Source organism: Chiloscyllium punctatum, unplaced genomic scaffold (genome assembly GCF_047496795.1).
Source record: "Chiloscyllium punctatum isolate Juve2018m unplaced genomic scaffold, sChiPun1.3 scaffold_134, whole genome shotgun sequence".
NCBI lineage: Eukaryota > Metazoa > Chordata > Chondrichthyes > Orectolobiformes > Hemiscylliidae > Chiloscyllium > Chiloscyllium punctatum.
The window spans coordinates 308,576-315,983 of NW_027309868.1; the positions used below are offsets into that span (position 1 = coordinate 308,576).

At 44.8% G+C, this 7,408-nt stretch overlaps 1 long non-coding RNA gene across 1 annotated transcript in view; it reads right to left on the bottom strand.

Moving 5' to 3' along the window:
- The window catches only part of LOC140471633 (uncharacterized), a 36,507-nt gene extending 30,697 nt beyond the window's left edge, over positions 1-5,810 (bottom strand). Inside the window, exon 1 of the long non-coding RNA XR_011957120.1 lies at positions 5,703-5,810. This is a non-coding gene — a long non-coding RNA (uncharacterized lncRNA). The remainder of the gene's footprint in view (positions 1-5,702) is intronic.
- Positions 5,811-7,408: the final 1,598 nt, after the last annotated feature.

A 7,408-nucleotide genomic window follows, 5' to 3' on the forward strand; every position in this document is an offset into this window, starting at 1 on the left:
ATACAATTACAATGTATAAAAGACATTTAGACAAGTACATAAATAGGAAATGTTTGGATGAATGTGGACCAAGCGGAGGGAGGGGCGATTAGATTAGTTGGGAATTATGGTCGACACGGAGTGGTTTAACCACAGGGTCTGTTACTGTGCTGTATAAAATTATGACTAACTCTCGCTACGACTGTGAATTCCTCCATCGTCACAACTCCCCATATCACTGTCACCTCATCCAGACGAAACTCTTTCTTATCTCTAGAAATCCTCTCTTGCCTCAGAACTATCACTATCTCTGGTATCACAAACATCTCAATCTCTGTAACATCCTCCAATCGCCTCCCGTCTCATCACCCACCCTCACGATCTCTAATCTTGACAACCCCCACAAATCTGTCCTTCTCCACAGTAAAAACTGATGCCACTCGTTTAGTATCCCCCCCAACAACCCCATCTCCTGTGTCTTCACACATAGGCTGCCTTGCTGATCGTTGAGGTGGCCTATTCTCTCTCTAGTGACCCATTTGCTCTTAATGTATTTGTAAAAACCCTTTCCCTATTCGCCAAAGCGGTGTCCTGTCCCCTTTTTGCCTTACTGATTTTACTCTTAAGTGTACTCCTCTTGCCTTCATACTCGAAGGATGTTTGTGATTTTTGGATTGGAGTAAATGCAAAATATTACATCTTGATAAAACAAACGAAGGCTGGACTTACCCTGATTAAAAGTTGGGCCTCGGATAGTGATATGGAACAAAGAGACCGAGGGGTTCAGATCTTTGAACTATGTGTCACATGCAGACAGGGTGGTTCAGAAGGGCTTTAGCACATTTGCCTTCATTGCTCAGATCTTTGAATATAGGAGTTGGGACGTTATGTTGAGGTTGTGTAGGATGTTGGGGAGGCCTCTTCTGGAATACTGTCTCTAGTTCTGGTTGTGTTGTTATAGGAAGGATATTATTAATTCGGAGCAGGTTCAGAAGAGATCTACCAGGATGGTGATGGGAATGGATGGTTTGAGTTATAAGCAGAGTCTGGATAGGCTGGGTCCTTTTTCACTGGAGCACAGGAGGCTGAGGGGTGACCTTATTAGAAGTTTATAAAATCCTGAAGAGTTTCGGTAATGTGAACAGCAGGTGCCCTTTCCAGGAGGGGGCGCAATTCAAGATTGGGGACATCCTTTTCTCACGTTAAAAAGTAAGGCTTTCAAAAGAAGTTCTGGATTTTATTTTTTGTTTTTACACAAAGAGTGGTTCACATGTGGAATAAACATGCAGAGGACGTGGTAGCTATGAATGCAATTACAATTGCAGGGTGGCACAGTGGCTCAACGGTTAGCACTGCTACCTCTCAGCGCCAGGGACACAGGCTCAATTCCTGTCTTGGGTGACTGTCCATGTGGAGTTTGCATATTCTTCCCCATGTCAGTGTGGGTTCCTCCAGGTGCTGCCGTTTCCTCCCACAATCCACAGATGTATAGGGTAGGTGAACTGGCCGTGCTCAATTGCCCATAGTGTTCAGGGATGATTGGGTTGAGTGAATTAGTCAGGTGTAAATATAGAGCAAAAGGGTAGGGGAATGGGATTCTAATAGGAAAACAACATTTGGACCTGTATATCAAGAGGGAATGCTCGGATGGACTTGGACCAAGTGGAGGCAGGTGCGATTAGTTCAGTTCGAATTTATGGTCGACACGGACTGGTTGGACCACAGGGTCTGTGTCGATGCTGTGTAACTTTATGACTCGTTATCTCTGTAAATTCCTCTATGTTTGGAACTCTCCCTATCAGTGCCACCTCATTCAGCCTTACAAATCCTCCTCATCTCTATAATTCCTTTCCAGCCTCAAAATAAAAAAAACCTCTATCACAAATATCTCTATCTCTGTAACATCCTCCTTCCTCACAATCCTTTCCAACTTGCATCTCCTCCAGCTTCATTATCCTCCCCATGTCTAATCCCCTCCAGTCTCTCAAAGCTCGGCTACATGTGCCTTTCGTTATTTCCAGCTTTCAGGATGCCCAATGTTTATTTCTCACTTGATAATGGCCCTTTACAATTCCTGCGCTGAGCTTCTGAATTTCCTCTTAAACCTCTGTGTCTCATTTTCCTCCCAGAAATATCGACCAATCACGTGTCATCTATTCTAGTATCACCTTTTCTGACCTGATGTCCAATGGAGCCTGTCATATTCCTATAATAAACATCTCAGCGGTAAACAGAACAGAAAAATGCTCTGGTGGTCCATCCGGTCTGTGAGAAAGAAAACTACCACCGAAGTATCCTCTTCCACAAGTACTGGAAAATAGATAAGTGTCATCTATAATGGCATAGCAAGTGCACACTAAATACATCTCGAATGTTTTCGGAATTTGTGTCTCCCACCCTCACAGACAGTGAGGTTTAGTGCAACTGTTGTTCGATGATGACATCACCCACAGGAACACAGAGCAGCTGGGTCTGTGCAAACCAGAGATCGCCCACACATTGGGAAGGATGGCAGGGTCCCTGAGAGGGGGCACAGGAGAGTTACCAGGATGGTTCAAGGAATGGGGGATTTTAGTTGCAGGGACATGGGTGTTGTTAATTCATATCAAGAATATCCATCTATAATAGATGGACTCTCATTCTCAACCTCTCCCCTTGCCAGGGCTTTGGTAACCTTCACGTTAAACCACCACCAGACATCTCTCCCTAATGAGAGAGCAGCCCTATGGTCTGGTAGGACAATACTGACTTTACCTTTCACACAGTGATGCCACTGTGCATCGGGGGTGGAGAGAGGGAATGCTGAAGGTGGTGGATGGGACACCACTGAGGCACAGTGCTTTGTCCTGGAGGATGTTCGCTTTCTTTAATACTGTTGAGGGCTGCACTGATGCAGGCAAGTGGAGAATGTTCCAACACGATCCTGATGTGTGCCTTATAGAGAGCAAACAGATATTGGGGAATCAGGGGTTTGGGAAAACTGAGATTGTTCTCCTTGTAGCAAAGGAAATTGAGGGGAGCTGAGAGATAAGTGCTTACAAAACATATACATCAGGATGTTAAACCTTACACTCATCAACTCATCATAAAAGGATTACTGGACATATATTGAAGATTTTGGGGAGATCTATTGACAGGACGGTTTGATTCAAAGGAGAATTTTTATGCAGAAAATGGAATTGAGCTGGAACAAAATACTCCCACACAGTGCAAATATCCAGGTCCTGATGAATGGAGTAATTCAGTCAGAGTTTGGCGTTACAATTACTGAGATTCCTATCTGAATATCCACCTGTAGTATCCTGTAATACAAGTTTATAAAATCTATCACTGTCAGTTCAGGTTAGAAACTCACACCATCCCCTCCTCCTGGTCCAGGATGACTGTACACATTACCCCTTGTGGAGACCAGCAGTCAGTTCAGGGGGAAATCTGTGTGGGTTTTATGAGGTTCCACCTTGGGACTTCATGTGACTGAACAGGGCAGATCTTTGACACATGGGACAGAATGTTCCAAGGGTCAGTGAGATGTGGAGAGCAGGATTTGCTTCCTTTTCTTTCCTTCCGTGCTGCCGCTGTGCCTCATCAATAAGACGTGGGGGGTGAAAGACTCATGCAGCTTGATGGGCAAGTTGTCTCCATTCTGACCAAAGGGCAGCAAGATCCTCCCAGTCATTCCAAAGAGTCTCTCTGAAAAGACAGCAACTCAGCATGCTTCCCACTGTCCGGTGCTCCCTGGAAAGGTTTAGAAGAATGAGGGGGGAAATCTCCTAGAAAATGTAGAACACTAAACTTCCAAAAGGGTTATAAACAGTTTACAGAGAGGGATTCGGAGAAGTGGACAAGTTGGTAAATGGAGCATAACTTGGGATAATGTGAAGTTGTTCATTTTGGAGGAGGTAATAAAAGAACAGAGGACTATTTAAATGGTGGAAACTGTTGAAACCTGCAACACAAAAGGGACCAGGGGGTAACTTTGCAGGAAACACAGAAAGCTAGCACACAGTTACAACAGGGTCATCAGGAAGGGGAATGGAATATTATTCCTGATTTCAGGGGATTTGCAATATAAGAGTTTGGAGTATATACCTGAGAGCTACTTTATATAGTGCGAGTGAGACCACACAGGGAGTAATGAGAGAAGTTTTGGTCCCTTTATTTAAGGAAATACATCACTTCATAGGAGGCATTTAGAGAAGATTGACTGCGATGATCCCTGGTTTGCAGGGACTATCTTTTAAGAAAAGGCTGAAGAAGTTGGGACTTGACTCATTGGATTTGGGGGAGAATGAGAGGGGATCTTATTGAAACAGATAGGCTTATTAAGGGGTATGACAGGGTAAATACTGACAGGATGTGTCCCATCATGAGGGAACCTGGAAACAGACTCTGGGTCAGTTGCAGAATCAAGGGTTCTGTTTTTGATTTGTCAACTTTAATGCAACACAGACATGGGTAAATGGTTTCAGGAGCAATGGAGCTGGGGTGAGGTGGAGAAAAACAACATTTTAGAGATTGGAGTTCCTAGTGTTTGCAATTGTGTAGATGTCTGATCAGAAGGTCACCTTGGGGTCAGAATATGAGAGCAATATTGTGATGTTCTGCCTCAGGCATTTCCCAATAAGAGGGAGGGGCTCAGCAGTAAGGGAAAGGAATTTGTAATAGCAACCGAAGGCAATGGGTTTAACCATTGCAGTGTTTCAGTGGAGGAAATTGCAGCCAATTGAGTGGTAAGCAGTTTGATGAATGAGTAACAGTGGAGTAATGGAGAGGGATGATAGGGAGAGAGAGCTGGGCATCGTCAGTGTACATGGGAAACCAATACGATGTCACCTCCTGGCAGTATGTAGGTGAGATACAGGAGGGGACAAAGATAGATCCTGGATGGACACCACATATGAGGAATTCAGAAAGGAAAGGGAGAGTGGAGATGGAGCAGGATTTTCCAACAACCTTGAGGTCAAATATTAGTTCTTAGCAGAATTGGAAAGAAGGACATAACCAGAAAAGACAGACAGGACAGGGAACAATATTTGTGAATGGGTGAGGGGGAGTGATGAGGAGGAGCCCGACTCCAAAACTGCTGTTTCTACATCAGTGACATCACCCAACTCCACCCTAGTCTCAGCCCATTTACTGAAATACTCATCCAGCCTTGTGTTATCTCCAGACTTCGTTATCTAAACACAGTCCTGGCCAGCCTCCCACATTCAACTTACATATAAGCTCAAGAGTATCTAAAACCCTACTGCCCGAGTGCTCACTTGTACCAAAACTTGTTGATCCATCAAAAGGCTCCTATTAACAAGCAACAATTTAAAATTCTCACCCTTGATGTAATTCCTGGCTGTGAACATCCCTGTCTCCCTGCACCACACAACCTGTGAGACCCCGACAACTCATTTTCTTTCAGACTCCCAAAGATGCATTTATTCATTGCTTCACTGGTCTGGCTGTTTTGACAGTTGCCAAGGCAACACTGTCTGGAATTCCCACCCTGACCCTCTCAGACCTGCTTTCCTCCTTTAAGGTATTCCTGAAAACCTGCTTATTTGGCAATATTTTTGATCACCTGACTTAATATCCCCATCTGTGGCCTTATGTCAGAAAATCTCAATTTCTGTGAAATTATAAAAATGATAAAAATACAAACTGTTCTTGATTTGCACACACATTGTCAACACTTCACTGTCGCTGAGTAAATAATCTGTAACATCTCTTACCCAAGAACACTGTGGGAGCACCTTCACCACACGAACTGCAGCTAGACAAGGTAGTCAAACATCACCCTCTCCACAGGCAATGGGACTCTGGCATTAATCACTGGTGTCTGTGAAGAGAGAAACACATAGTTGATATTTCAGGGAGTGCTAAATGCATTACAGGAAGTGAGAATGTTGCAGAATTTGATGGTCAGAAATGGAAGGAAAATGCACTCTTTTGTTGAAAAAAAGAATTATTCACTGTCAAAGATACTGTGGAAAATTTAGTCTGTTGAGAGAGCAGCACATTGTCAGGGGTTGGGCAGCAGAGGAAAATTAACTTACAAAAGGTCTGTGAAAGTAACAGTAAAACACTAAACAAGCCAAACAGCCTGTGCCCAAAGACTTTAACTTCCCTTCCCGCTCCACCAAAGATATGCAGGTCCTGGGCCACCTCCACCGCCAAATCCCAGGCATCTGATGCCTGGACGAAGAACGCCTCATCATCGGTGTTCAGATCATCCAACCACATGGGATCAATGTGGATTTCACCAGTTTCCTCATTTCCACTCCACCCACCTTATCCCTGATCCAGCCTACCAACTCAGCACTGCCCTTTTGACCTGTCCTACATTTCCATCTTCCTTCCCCCCCAATCGGTTGCTGCCTGACCTGCTGTGCTTTTCTAGCATCACACTCTTTGACATTGAAAACATCCTGACTCTGACACTGTGTAAATCCTGCCCTATCACTCCCTGCCAAGGAAGGCTGTGCATGCGTCCCCCTACAGCTTGCCCCTCTCAAAGTTGGCAGCCACACACGTGTCCCGTGGATCACTGCTCCCAATAAAGATGGCGCAATCATTCATGCCTTTCACCATTTGAAGCATTTTCCCGTTTGCCACAAACACGGGCCTGGGATTTTCAAATTTGTGTTTTCCGATGTGCACTAAGATCTTTTAAACGTCTCAGCCCGTTCCATTAAAATTTCCTTCCCTTCCTGGTCAATATGTCTTTCCTGAACCATGCCCTGCACCTTCACACATTTCCAATGCCTTGGTCACAACATCACAGTGCTGCTAGTGAAGCTTATCACGTGGTATCACTTTATTCCTAATGAAGGGCTTTTGCCCAAAACGTCGATTTCGCTGGTCCTTGGATGCTTCCTGAACTGCTGTGCTTTTTCAGCACTACTAATCCAGAAGCTTATCACGTGGGTAAGTGTAGCCACGCCCCTCATTCACTCAGACCAACCGGCACTATCTTGTCTTCCAGCCCCGTCCCCATCATTGGTCCTGCACTGAGATCAATCACCAGAGGCCCATTGTGGGCTGGAGCATGCTCAGTGCTTCCTGCTTTTGCTGCTGTTCATCAGGTATAAGAGAGAGTGTTCATTCCTGTTTCTTCTAATGTCGGACATTAACAACAACGACCTGCATTGTCTGGAGCCTTTCACACTGACAATTCTCCTGAAGTGTTTCACGAATGCAGGAAACATTGATTAAAGAGAACAACTTTAAGGAGTACAGAGGGGGTTGGGAAGAATATTGAAGAGGTGTTTAGATCAGACAAACCATCTAAAGAGCAACCCACCCAGACCCATTCCCCTACATCTAACATGACGGGCAATTTAGCATGGCTATACACATGGCCAATTCACCTAACCTGTACATTTTTGGACTGTGGGAGGAAACCGGAGCACCCGGAGGTAACCCACGCAGACACGGG